General features: G+C 31.3%; 2 long non-coding RNA genes across 4 annotated transcripts in view; one reads left to right on the top strand and one right to left on the bottom strand.

The window, feature by feature from the left end:
• The window catches only part of LOC149073499 (uncharacterized), a 92,936-nt gene that overhangs the window by 9,446 nt on the left and 68,837 nt on the right, over positions 1-14,653 (bottom strand). For 2 of the 3 annotated variants that reach the window (XR_016194358.1, XR_016194356.1), the window contains one exon: positions 8,545-8,598. The exons of the other annotated variant lie outside the window; for it this stretch is intronic. This is a non-coding gene — a long non-coding RNA (uncharacterized LOC149073499). The remainder of the gene's footprint in view (positions 1-8,544; positions 8,599-14,653) is intronic. 3 annotated transcript variants of the gene reach the window in all.
• The window catches only part of LOC149073500 (uncharacterized), a 105,561-nt gene that overhangs the window by 64,502 nt on the left and 26,406 nt on the right, over positions 1-14,653 (top strand). The gene's annotated exons all lie outside the window — the stretch shown is intronic.

Genomic DNA, 14,653 nt, shown 5'->3' with positions numbered 1-14,653 from the left:
AAAGAGTGAGCTAGAGACCAAGTGACTTAGAGTGTGTGCAATCATCTGACGAAAGAGTGAGCTAGAGACCAAGTGACTTAGAGTGTGTGCAAGCATCTGACGAAAGAGTGACCTGGAGAACGAGGGACCAGATTAGTAAAGGAACAAGAAGGTGACCTATAGTGTGTGCGCAAGCATGTGAGTGCACATGGCCCCATTATCCTGGAGCAGTGTCTCTAGGCTGCAATTTTTGGCTGGTCCCCAAGCCAGACTTTCATGGGCTTGGGGACCATCTATGGTGAGTTTAAAGCATGAACACAAAAAGGAAAAAGACAGAAAATTATGATAATTGTCTCGGACCCCCAGGACTGAAGCCCTGTCAGTAGGAGCCATGCGAGAGACCAAAACAGTAAGCAAGTATGCATGTTCCCTCACAAGAATGAGGCTAACAGTGCTCCAGCCCTGGGATCTGAGACAATTACCATTATTTTTTGTGTTTTCAATGCTATTGTAAATTCACTATAGAAAGGTTTGTGGAAAGTCTGGCTTGGGGGCTCACCTAAAATCCCAACCTAGGGGCCCTGCTGCTCCAGGACGTGAGGCCATGCAAGCATGTGAGTGACCAAAAGAGTGACTTACAGATACCGACGTAGTAACAAGAGAATGGGGGGGGGGGAAGGAGTGATCAAGCGAGTTTTTGCATAGGGAGGCGAATTCGAGGGATGAGTGGTCAAGAAAATCAGACTGGAACCCCACAGGCGGCACAACCCCATATATATTATATTCCAGTTGATCCCTTTAATTAAAATAAAATTTTTAGGAAATAAAATAAAAATTTATTGGTAGGTATTATACTATCCACAATTGCTTGTAATAATATAATTTGTATTTATTGGAAAAGCCGGAGCTCCAGAATATGGGGCACCGACAAATTACTTATTACCCTATTTATACAGGGCAATTCCATTTGGATCATCTCTATTTGACGAATCGACGGTAAATCTGGTAACCTTGTTCTAATCTAACCGCACGTTAGAAAAAGGAAGATGGGGAAAGCAAATATATATATATATATATATATATAAAGTATAATAGGTAGATAAGAGTTTTTTTTAAACTCTCTTTTCACCCTCACCCTACGTGTTGTCTTTCGTTCTTACATGTATTTAGTAGAAATATATATATGTGTGGAAAATAATCATTAACAGTAATATACAAAGAAAGGAGGGGAAAAAAGAGCAACAGTTGATAGGGTTACTATAAAGCTTCTCGATGGTGAAGAGAGGGGAAAGAAAACACCAACCAAATTAGAAAGTTGCTGCCCTGTCTCTCTTGAGGCCAGCAAAAAAAATCCACGTTTCTATGTGCAATATTCGCTGAGAGTTTTGAATTCCAAAATCGGAGAAAATTTGGAAAGAACCTCGTAAACTACCGACCGAGTGCATTATGCTTCTCTTATCCAACTTTTTCCCGATTTTTAAAAAATCTCCGCGAATATTGCACTTAAAAACATTTTGTTTTGTTATCCTCACGGGGAACAGGTCAACAACTTTCTAATTTTTTTGTACTTTGCTTGAGGATTAGCCAATTTTTTTTTATTTTGATTATTATACAACCCTTTGCAACATAACTTATCTTAATTCTACATGTTATTTGGCTACTTTTCTAATAGGAAGTAGGACTATGCCTCTAAAACAGTTTGACAGTGAAATGAGGCCAAGCAAGGTATCTGAGGAATCGCCCTGTATAGGCTACTAAACGCTAACTCGACAAAAAAACAGCTTAATTTCTTAATTTCTTACATGTGATAAGTTTAATTATAAAATATCATGTCCTACACTCTTGAGCAGGCAGCCAAGACAATAAACAGCAAAGAAAGATCATTACATATCATTTTCCAACTTCTCTGTATTATCTATTATTATTATTTATTAATAATATATTTATTATTATAAAATACCGTCGGAGGTGGGGCTTATGATTACTATTACTATTTATTCAGCTTTTTTATGATTTTATGATTTAATCATATTTTTTATGGAAATATTGAAATAATTGTGAAATTCCAAACGGTCTACGACAAAAAAATTATTCTTATGCGCAATGTCTGTTTGCGGTATATTTCTGTGAAAAATAGAATTTATTATAATGCGTTTATTTTTTTTTTCCAGCAATGTTGTAGTTGTGTGCAGTGTTGTCTCTCAACAAAGGGAGAAAATCCCACTCCCACACACAACAATTGTTATTATCCAAAATAATTCATAGATATTACATAAATCAGCTTTTGTTCTCGTTTTTTGAGGAAATTGTAGTATCTAATTTAAGTCACATCGTGCTCTCGGTTATCTTTTTTTTTTTTGTTATGTATGCAATGTACACGCCCTACAAAATTATCAAAAAATCGTGTGCAAGGACTTAAGAAAGAAGCAAAGCTTTCCTTTAGACATGTAAGTAAGGTTTTACCCATCACCTTAATTCGTCTTGACAGGATAATACTTACCACCCACAATGCAACCCATCCATTCAGTATCAGTCGGTATTTGAAGCATAATTGTCACAAAAAGACCGGGGCAATTGTTATTATTGCTTCAGACAACTCACGAAAATTATATTTGAAGTGGTGATTTATTGTATTCTGTTGCAGTTTCGCTGCTATTATTGTGATAGTAATCCGTTAATAGGTGGGTGTTACACATAACCCCGTATTTTAGTATATAAGTATGAGCACATTTGTTCTGGGTATCAGAAAACATGACCATAAAAAAGTGTTTTGTTATATCCCGATACTTTTGTTTCTCATGGGCATAAGAAGGAATTCGAATTATTCTTTTTGAACTGCAAATGCAAAAATTGACAAAGCACAGATACAGCAAATTTTACAGAGAGTAAAGTTTTTGAGTTTTCAATTTCTTTTGAATTAAGGAGAAACAACGTTCAAATCATAAAAATAATGATGGTTTTTTTTCTTCTTCTAAAAATAGCAAAATTTGAGTAAAATATTTTAAAACAAACCGCATTAAATTCGATTCGTTAGTTAATTTTCTTATTCCGATTTTAAAAATTAAAAAATCATGGCTGTCTACGCGGAATAGTATCTTCATGTCTCGTTTTCTGTGTTCGTTTTTCAAATACAAATACTAGGCCATAACAGGCAAAATGCCTAACGAAGTGGCTGAGAAAAAGAATATAGATGTCATATATTTCTAAACTACAGCAATCCAATTAAAAATGCAACTTAAAAAACTAAAACTATATTATATATACAATTATAAAATTTATTACAAAAAGCCCATAAAAAAGAAAGATAGTTTTCGACTCAAACTTATATTCGAAATGTCAATTTTCAGTTCTTAATTTACTCAAAATTTTACGTACTTGTTTTTTTATGGCCAATTTGATTTAACTAAGCATCCATTTATATCCATCCTACTGCTAAAAAAACCGAAAAAATTGGCGATTCACCATTTTATTTTTAGTTTTTTTTTCTCTCATATACCTTTGGACACATCTTAAAATGCATGCTTATAAATGTGTATGTGTGTCTTTGGAAGCTAAATAAAAATTATAAATGGTCTACATCAAAATAGGGACGAATATAGCTCATTTCAGTTTTACGATTATATATTTTCAATTAAAATTATTCATTAAACATATTTTTTCGCATAATTTGATTAGATACACCAAACTGCGTTTATTGCGTGTGTTTGTGCTATTTTAAGCAACACATTAGCTGAAATATAATCTTCATTTTAAACGTCCCTTGTCCGCTTAAAATCGTAAGAATGAATGAACTTCTCGGAAAATATAGTCAGTCCTATTTCAACAATTCTAACTATGCCAAATATACTTGAGGCTAAGAGATAAACCGCCACTGTTGGTTAACTTATCTAACATAGATGGCGGAGAGAAAAGGTAGAAAAAAAAAATAATGTGGAATGGAAACAATTTTTCTCACTTGTCCCAAATCAGCAGAATGGATCGAAAATATTACGAAGCCTGATATAACTGATCATTTTTCACTTGTAATGACATGACAGTGAGGGTTTTTGGCTTAGCGCTAAGGTCAAGTTATAGCGAAGTTGTTCTGGTCCTGCATAATTTTTCATAAATGCCAGCAAAATGACTCGCCTGCAATTACGTGTTATACTCAGGAGGTATCGCACTGAGGTAATTGCTAGTTTGTCTACGTTTCAAGATTTGCCAGAGAAATCGCATTACACATAAGAAAGACAGCGGAAAGAAATCGAATCTGTTTTTCTTTCCCATTCTTGGCATGTAGTTTAAACGTTTCGGTGGGGGGTTACGGTTTTTATTTTTGTTTATTCAAGATTTAAACTCTTCCCACGTTAATTTGTATCATGCAGTGAAGCTTGTTGAAGCTATTGTGCATGAAAACACATCAGGCCCGAAAGATCGTTTCAACTAATCATATGAATTCCCCTGTTTGATCCATATAATGCTTTTGGGGGGGGGGGGTCTCCTACCTTCTAACAATTGTAACATGGTGAAAAACTATGCTCTATAAAAATATAATTAAAAATAATATTTAACCATTGATTTATTTCAAATTTGGTACACATATACTTGATTGTATATACTATTCTATGTCAGTACGAAGTTTTACACATCTCTAATACTTAGTTTAATGCAAATTTTCAAAACATTATTAACCTTTTATCGGCCGAATTCAGATTTAGATTGACTTTTATAGATAGATAGATAGAACCGAGGTCAACAACCCCGGTCTGATACTTACTTGATTGATATTTATAATTTTTTACTTTTAAAAGCAGCATTAAAATTGAAAACAAAAACATTGAACTTTTTTCTTCCTTGAAAATAGATGATTTAAAAAAATTTAATTGATAGCACACGTGTTGAAATGATTGAAATTTTTGTTTTTTAAATTAAGATTGAAATCTCACGTGTTCAGAAAAATAAAATCAAGGGCTTCGTGAACAAAAAATATTTTTTTCTGATTAATAAAACCGATGTTCCCAATTCGGAACATTGGCCGTTAAAAGGTTGAAACATCTCTAGAAGAGCTTGACAACAATGGAATTGCATAAAAAAATAAGTCAAAATAAAGAAAACTGTGTTCTGTTCATTAAATTTTTAAAAAATATTTTCAGTTTGCATTGACTCAATCTTTTTTTTAAATTTTAATATTCAAGTAAGAAAATTTAATATTTTTTTATAATCCAAGCATTTATGAATGGATCTCGAATCTTTTTCAGCATTTTATAAACTAAACAGATTTGTTTATTTGAATAAATCGGTTATTCAATTAAATTGATGTCACGCCATTTTATAAACAATATAATATTATGAACTATATAAACTATATAGGTCTAATCCGCGCAAAGTGTTTTAATAATGCATTTGTTTTGAAAATTTGTAAAAAAAAGTAATAATAAGTATTATAGATATGTAAGGCATTCTAGTGGCATAGTACAGCATATACTAAGCCACTATATAAAATGTATGTGTACCGAATTCGAAATAAATTAATGGTTAAATAATATTTTTAATTACAGTCGATCCCGCTTATGACGTTCCCATTTAGAACGTCTTCCCGCTTAGTGCGACTTATTTTCGTGGTTTCAACTGTAAGTAATTCTCATTAAGATTTCCCGTTTAAAGCGTTTCCCCTTTACAACTTCTTTTATGACGGTTTTTTGAAAAACGTTATAAGCGGTACCACTGTATATTTCTACTAGAGCATAGTTTTTCATCATGCTAAAAGGTAAGAGACCCCTTAAAAAGCTTTTAACATACTAGTCAAATTGTCAATTAAATTACAGTAGGCCTATATCATGAATAATTTTTGTAATCGATATTTGTTTGAAATTATTCCTCTAAAGTCGTTCTGGTAGGTGTTTGAAATTTCAAAAATCAATATTTATCAATTTCATCGGTTCATGATTACACCAGCTTAATTTTCCGATTTCCCCCCTCCATAAATTGATACTAAAATGACACGCGAGAATGCATTGCTTCCCCAACTGACACAGCTATTCATAGTAAATCTAGGGTAATAAAAGCACGAGTAAAGGGAGGAAAATCTGGAGGAATCCCGGAAATTCCCCCGAGTAAAGTATTATTTAGATTATCGGGTCTAGATATTTCTTTCATCCACCCTGAACTGTTATAGACAACAAAATAAACAAAACTGCAGTTAATAAATCATGAGAGTCTGTAAAAAAAAAAGACGCATAAATACATGCAAAAATAACCACACAAGGAACAAATGAAATTTCTGAAGGTATGGTAAGTACATATACATAAGCATAAACAGTATTCATTATTATAGTGGTATTGAGCCAATTAGATACAGCAAATGATTTTTAGCTAAGGTAAGCATCAAAACACAATCTATATTTTCATTTGAGCATATGTTGTTTCAATCCGTTGAAGTATACATATACCAATTGTGCAACTAAATTTTTCACTGGTAAGTAAATATTTTTTGAAAACAATCAATTTTTCTGTCGTTTTCGTTTTGCATGAAGGTAATTTTATGTGATGATTAATTACAACACTATTTAATATCTTTCTATCGTTTGGATTGCGAAATAAAAGAAACCACATGTATAAATGCGACATTTTTAGTGCCCTCAGCATTTTAAGCTACATTTGAATTATTCCAGAATATATACGGTATATTTTTCTTGTCCAAGAAATCTTTTATATCGACGTTGGATGAACGAGAAAATTTGCTATTTATTATCTGTATTTTTCTGAATATACTGTAGTTGATATTAAAAGGACCTATATAACTTTTCATTCTCAAGGTTAAGAACAATGCCAACAGTTTTTCGGGCTATATTTAGCTTTATTTTTTTCGAGCTATATTAAATTCAGAATATTTTACTCCTGAAATTTAATCGTTTTTCTATCAATAATCTTCAAACTTCAAATGAAAAACCAAAAAATTATGGTCCAATTTAGAATCCCTATAACAGCTACATCATTAATGATGGATCAGCACCGAATAGATCATTCAATAGTTAAAATTATAATGATATAACTAGGATTATTCGTTTCTTTTTACAATCCATAGCGATTGTTATAAACATAAAGTTGGTAGAAAAAATGGGGTAATGTGTGTTTTTTTTCCTATTTCCTCTATTGGAAATATTATTCAAAGAATTTTGTAACATTTTCACGATCTGCATGTTTTCTCATACGTATTAACGATGAAGCAATATATCATTTAAAGGATTGTTGATCATAACAAGTCAAATAATTCACAAGGAAATGAAAAAAAGGAAATCGTGCTCAAAGAGAGAAATACATTTCTATTTATTTTTCTCCCTCATTTAATTCACGTCATTTATTATCTCAATCGATACAAATACTTCAACATCGTGTGATCATCAGTTATTTCTTTCCATTATGAGCATTTTATATTGAACTTTCAACGAATTTTTTCCATCTTCAAAAACTTTTCTTTCGTGTATTTATCTGTGTATTTATGTGCAAGTATGAAATGATTTTTTTCAAGTTCCTTTCAATCGTTATTATAATTTTATAAAATTATTTGATGCACTTTATTTTGATTTTTGTAGCACTGAAGAAGTATATAGCAATTTTTTTCGATTTTTCTCACAATTTTGAAACATTCAAGAACTTCTAAAAACATATTTATTGACTTAATATTAAAAGTATATAGCATTAGGAGTTTTATGTAATATTAAATATCACTTTCGAGGAATTCAGCGCATTTATAAATCAAATACGATGGCAATATAATAACGAATTCCCAGTTTTATTTTCTGGACGTTTGACTCACAAGTTAGTCTAAATCAGGCCACACACACAAATTTTGTGCCAGAGTTTCAAAAACTATTACAGTAAAACCTGTCAGTTTGGATACCTCTCTACATTGGACAGTTTTGAATGGAACAAACCATAATTCTGTAACACAGAATGTCCAGATTACTGTACTATATTTTTGACACTGCTCTAACTTGGACAGATGTTAATGGAACCGTGGGTGTCCAACTTAGACAGGTTTCACTGAAATTGAACGGGTGTTTTGAAACTTTTTTTCCGAATATTTCTATATTTGTGTGCAAGTATAAAATAATTGTTTTTCAAGCTTCTCTCAGTCGACATTATAATTTTGAAAATTATTCGACGCCATTTATTTGGATTTTTGTAGCAGGGAGGTAGCGTGTAACAATTTTTTCGGTTTCTACTACAATTTGAGACTTTTAAGAACTTCCAAAATAATATTAATCGGGTTTCAACATAATATTTAGTACATAATATTGGGAACTGTAAGTAATATTAAGTATCACTCTCGAGAAATTCAGTATACAGTATTTATAAATCAAATACGTGATGACGTAATAACCAACTTTTAGTGTTATTTTCTGGATCCTTGAATCGGCACGACGTTTACGCAAGATAACGTTTATGAAAACATTTTTTTTTTAGAAAAAAAGAAATTGTTTTTAGTGAGTAGTGGTTTCATCTTTGATGAACAGCTTATATTAATATTTGATGAACTCTTACAAACCGAAACATGAGAAAGATAATTGAAAAACGACTAAATACCTTGCTTGTTCCCGTTCGTCATTCGTGATGAAGGACACTTTGCGTGCACGGGAGCTTTTAGGGATACATGAATGTTTTATTTCTATCAAATTACACATTATATTGAATATTTATAGGTACAATTTTTTTTTTCTTGAATGAAACTGATCGAGCATTGCAGAATAAGTTAAAGATATTAAAAGAAAAATACTATAAAAGTATATATTGGGAGAAACATCATCTTCTGTCTCAATGGGAAATCAAATGCATTCATCAAATTCACTTACTTGTTTAACAATGATTTTTTTCCCAACAAGGCAAGTAATATTTGCAAATATATCGATAAAAATCATGTCTCTTTTCTGTTACCCTGTTTAAAATTTTTTCTTATAATAATAATTACATATCTTTTAACTTATTGAATTTAGCTTTAAAAAATCGAATATAAAATACCTTTTCCATTTCATAAAAAAATTCAACTAATTTTAAAATGTTTTACATAATTCAATCTACTTTCTTTTCTCAAATAAAATCGCTTGAATCAATCAGATATCCTTCCTTCTCCTATTCACTATATTACTTGCATATACAATAGGCCGACTTTTACCCACGATATTACTTGTATTTAAAGACAGTTAAAAATTCAAAAGTAGGCAATTTTTATATAAATGAGTAATAAAATTATAAACATTTCAATGAAAATTTTTTTTGTCTGTTTCGAATGGATGATGAAATCCCCTTTCCCATGAGGAAGTCTTCTCCTAGTATGCGATTCTGGGTTTTTGATGTATATTGGAATGTTTCCCGAAGAATGTACCGATTCATATTTGGACCCTTTTCCACATTAAATAAGAATTCAGTTCCCCTTGATAAATTGATACAGACTTTCTTCGCAGAATTTTCTATCTTGATAAAACTAGTTGCGAAGAGCATTTCAGAATTCCTTGAGTAATTAAATTGGATACAGATAAATTTAAATAAAGACAGATCACGTGGATACACGAGATTTCACTCAAAATTTTCATCATTCCTGTGTGTAAGTAGAAGTAAACGTATCTATAAAATTTTTGAATTGTCGATCTCTCAAGAATTGAAGAAGTAGGAAAAGTACAAGGGAATAAATGGACTTGTTCCCATAATTAATTCGATTGCTGATGTAAATCGGCGATAGTGATGTTTAACATACTGAATTGAGCTTTGAAATCGAATATACAATACCACGTGCTCTAAATTTTGGAATTACCAAATAATCAGAATTTCGGATACCTTCTTCATTTAATTAGAAAATCCATCTAGTTTTAAAATGGTTTACCATTTTATTTACTTTCGTTTCTCAAATAAAATCTGAGTCAATTAGATATCTTTCTTCTATTCACTATATTACTTCCATATACTTTCGTATTTAAGGAGAGTTAAACATTTAAAAGTTTGTAATTATTGCATAAATGGGCAAATTTGATTATAAATATTTCAATGAAAATTTTGTGTCTGTTTTTGTCTGATCCCTAGTATGTGATTTTGTATTTTTGATGCATACTGGAATATATCCCCGAAGATGTAACGATTCATTTGGACCCTTTTCCCCATTCAATAAGAATTCAGTTTCTTGATAAATTGATAGAAATTTTCTTCGAAGAATTTTCTATCTTGATAAAACTAGTCACGCAGAGCATTTCCGAATGAACCTTGAGCAATTGTATAAAGATAAAGAGGAGAGACAGACCACATACATACACGAGATTTCACTCGAAATGTTCATCATTCCTGTAACTAGAATTTAACGTATCTATAAAATTTTTGAATTGTCGATCTCTCAAGAATTGAAGAAGTAGAAAAAGTGCAAGAAAAAAATGGAGGACTTATACCATAATTACTTTGATTACTGATGTAAATCGGCGATAGTGATGTTAAACGTTTGGCCCGAACAGGTAATTACGGAGGGTTCCCTGATCGATTATACAGGGAGGAATGACACAGAAATATCTCACTCCACGTATATGTTTCTCTCTCTCTCCATTTTTGATATCGACCTTCGCCAAACTGGTGCCGACTCCGAGGTGAAAATAAATGACATAGCGCGCCTAGCAACTATACATAATAAGAATCACAGGACGAGCGTTTTTTAAAAAAGAAAATGGTGGACAAACATTGAATCGGTGGAACATTATCTTTGCCAGCGGAATGTTAAATCCGTAGGCAGCTCTTAGCCAGGGCAAGCTGCCAAAATAATATTGAGCGGCTCTTTAGGTTCTCTAGTGGACAGCGAACGACACGAATCAAAGCAACGTCAAGTGCCAGCAGCAGCTACAAATACTTCTTACGAAACCTTTTCGACAGAGATGTCCTTATAAAACAAATAGTTCATATTAAATTTATTTTATTTCCATCTTGAAAGTCAAATTTACTTTATCCGTTATTTAAGAAATTGGAGAAGCGTGTACGATTTTTTTTTATTGTATCGTGTCTGAAAGAAAACGATTCTACTCGTGCTAGAATGGATTAATAATTAATGAACGACTACTAAATAAATCTTTGATGAAATTTCACTAACATGATTCGTATTCATTATACAAAGACAAAGGCAATAGCTATCACGGGAAATTTCTCAAAGAAGTGGCGGAAAAAAAAAGAAAAAAAACCCAATAAACAAACATTAATATCCTTTGTATATATAAGCGAAAAAAGTCTATAAAACATAAAAACCATTTGTTCCATAATTTTCCAGAAATTAATAAAGACATTAAAAAATTCTCGATCTTATGAAAATTTATTCGTTTAGTGCATACGTGCAGTTAAAAATTACGAGATTAAAGTATTTTTTAATAATATAATTTCAATAATATAATTTTAAAATATTCTTGTCCCAAAAATATGTTTAGTGTTTTCGATTCCCTCATTAATTTTTTTTCTAGTTTTAATTAATGTAGGTTATAGTATTAGTACACATACATTGAGCTTTGCATTAATATTTTAAAATCAGCGTAATTATCAGGCAATTATTATTCATTCTATGGGATTTTAGAATGATTTATCACACAAAAAGTAGTAATTCTTCAATTATATAATTCGTGGCACATGTAGTCATTGATAATTAAAATATCAGAGTGATAAACAAACAATCAACTAAAAATACTAGTATGAAGTATATTTTCGTAATAATATAATTTAAAAAAAATATTAGGGCTCATCTTTTTCCAATAGATATATGTTCTTTTCGATAAATATCTATTTAATTTTCAATTCCTATTCCAATTCTTTTTTTAGTTTTAATTTTCATGTAAGCTATCGTATTAGTATATCCTACACGCTTACACATATATTGTGGGCTTTGTATTAATATTTTAAAATTTGTGTAGCTATTAGGCAATTACTATTCGTTATTTGAATTTGAAAATAATACATCACACCAAAAATAGTAATTCTTCAGTGGTATAATAGATGGTACATGCAGTAATTCATTAATGAAAATATAAGAGTGATCAAAACAGTCAGTGAGAGCTGAATATAAAATTCATAGAAAATACACGAGTATAACATGTTTATGGAGACACGAATTTTTTATAATAATTACACTTAAAATGTGTAATGCTTAATATCTATATATAGATTAGGTCGGCCTACTGAATACGCCGATTGGACTGTTATGATGACGTATATTTAATATTTATGCGTGAATATGTTCCTGCTTATACATAAATATGATAATCATATACTTTTAATATTATATGAGTGAATATTCTTTTTCAAAAATATCTATTTATAATTTTCGATTCCCATTAATTTTATTTCAGTTTTAACTGTCATGTAGGGGGGGGGGGCTATAGGATTAGTACACATACATTGAGCTTCGATCCGAAATATTTTAAACTTTTCGCCGTTGTTAAGTCATTATCATTCGTTATTTGAAATTTTGAAATAAAATTTTAAAATAATAAATCCACACAAAAAATTTTAATTTTTCAATGATGGACGATAATACGTGATAAATGTAGAAATTGATTAATTAAAATATAAGAGTGGTAATTAAAGCAATCAATAAGAGACCGGTTATGAAATTTATAGAAAACATATACGAGTTTAATAAAATTTTTATGAAGGCACGAAAATATGACTCTTCATACATAATAATTACGATTAATATGTGTAATGGTAATTAATATTTATATAAATTACCTACTGAATACTCCGATCTAATTTATACCGAAGGCAACCGATTTCCAAACAATTGCGATTTTCACGCAGATTGACAGTAATAACCCTCATAATCTGAAATTTACTTCTTTTCAAGATGGTGGGAAAAACGGCTATTTATACGATATAATATTCAACCGTCGGTCATATAAATGAGTATAAGCAATTTGAGAAAACTTAATATACACGAATCATCCCACGTATTTTTATTTCATTCAAAGTCATTGAACACAATAACAGAAAAACAAAATGTCTAGATGTAAAATTAGACAGAGGAGGTTGTGAGAAGAGAGAGATAGACGAGAGATTATAATTATACACTTTTTAACTCATTGAATTAAGCTTTAAAATAAAATAATAAAATGTTCAATATCACATGGTGCATATTTTTGAATGACTAAAATTCAAATGACCTGCTTTATTTCATTAAAAAATTCAACTAATTTTTAAATGGCTTTGAATTCAATTTTTACTTTCTTTTTTTCAAATAAAATCTCCAAGTTAATCAGATACCTTTTTTCTATTCACGGTATTACTTACATAACTTCTATTCACTATATTACTTGTATTTGAGGTGATTTAAACATTTAGAAGTTGGAAATTCTTACATAAATGCATAATTTCATCCCTATTCCAATGATGACTTATATTTATATTATGCACGAAGAGTTTCCTTCTGCTTAGATATAAATATAATAATCATTATTACTTGTATAATAATTTAATCATCACATATTGTATGCAATAATTTAATCAGAAATTATAAAAAAATCATTATAATTGATTATAATTAAAAATTAATTATGAGCTTATCATAAAAATCATCATAAATTGTAATGCCCATGGTTAATTATCATTATTTTTTTGTTATGTCTTTATACTGAAGGCAACCGATTTCCGAACACTTGAGATTTTCACGCAGTTTGGCAGTAATAACCCTCATAATCTACAATTTACTGCTTTTTAAGATGGTGGTGAAAACGCTATATTTATACGATGTAATAGGCAACCGTCGGTCATATAAATGAGTATAAAAGCGATTTTGAAATCTTAATATACGAATCTCGCCCCACGTTTTTTTTCACTTCATTTAAAGTCATTGGCCAGAACAAGAGTAGAAAAAAAAAAATGTCTAGATGTAAAATTAGACAGAGGAGATTGGTGAGAAGAGAAGAGTGGTAGACAAAAAATGATTTTCTTATCACATTTTCACCCTCCCAGCTTCTCTTTTTATTTTTTAGTCAATGTAAATCGAGATAGTAGATACCGCAGCAATTTCCAAACATCCTAAAATATTCATTAGCGAAGAATTTCTGGCGACGTCCGCATTCATAATTAGCTGCCGCTGCTTGGTGCTGCTGCTGGTAGTCGTAGTAGCGATGGTGGTGGTGGTGGTTGTACACTGCTGCCGGTGCTGGTTGCCCTGAATAAGGTTTCCGAGCCACACGAAATGATTAATGATCTTCTGTAATCGCAGTGCGCCAAGCTTAGGGTCGGGCTCCGAGAATAAAGAAGAGTTACACGTAATCCATCACTCGCTCTATTCATCCATCACACGTCGCGGTCCACCGTCTAAACTAGTCATTACCGTTCTCAAGTTTTCACAAGGTCGTACCAAAAAGCACTGCCCCATTCCACATAGCCGTGGATATGTCTTCTCTCTCCTTCTAGCTCTCTCTCTCTCTTACAAGCTATAGCCCCCGTTTTCAAGCTACCTACCAGTCCCCCACTCGTTCTAAAACTTGCAACTTAACCCTCCATTCCATGTTGGTGATCATGGGTACAGGTAAGAGAAGGCGTGTTGTGAGAATACCACCCCAAAAGTTCAAAAGAAACTTTTTGACTGGAGGAATTCATCTGCGACTGGTGAGCGAGTCGCTCTTTTGTGTGTGTGTGATTTTTTTTTTTTCCTATGCTGACGACGCAACGGTTCTTTTAA

Source organism: Pholcus phalangioides, unplaced genomic scaffold, assembly GCF_987345545.1.
Source record: "Pholcus phalangioides strain wild (caught in Gottingen) unplaced genomic scaffold, Ppha-v1.0 ptg000017l_1, whole genome shotgun sequence".
Taxonomy (NCBI): Eukaryota; Metazoa; Arthropoda; class Arachnida; order Araneae; family Pholcidae; genus Pholcus; species Pholcus phalangioides.
Note: the sequence above shows the minus strand (reverse complement) of the source record. Positions and strands in the feature narration are given on the sequence as shown.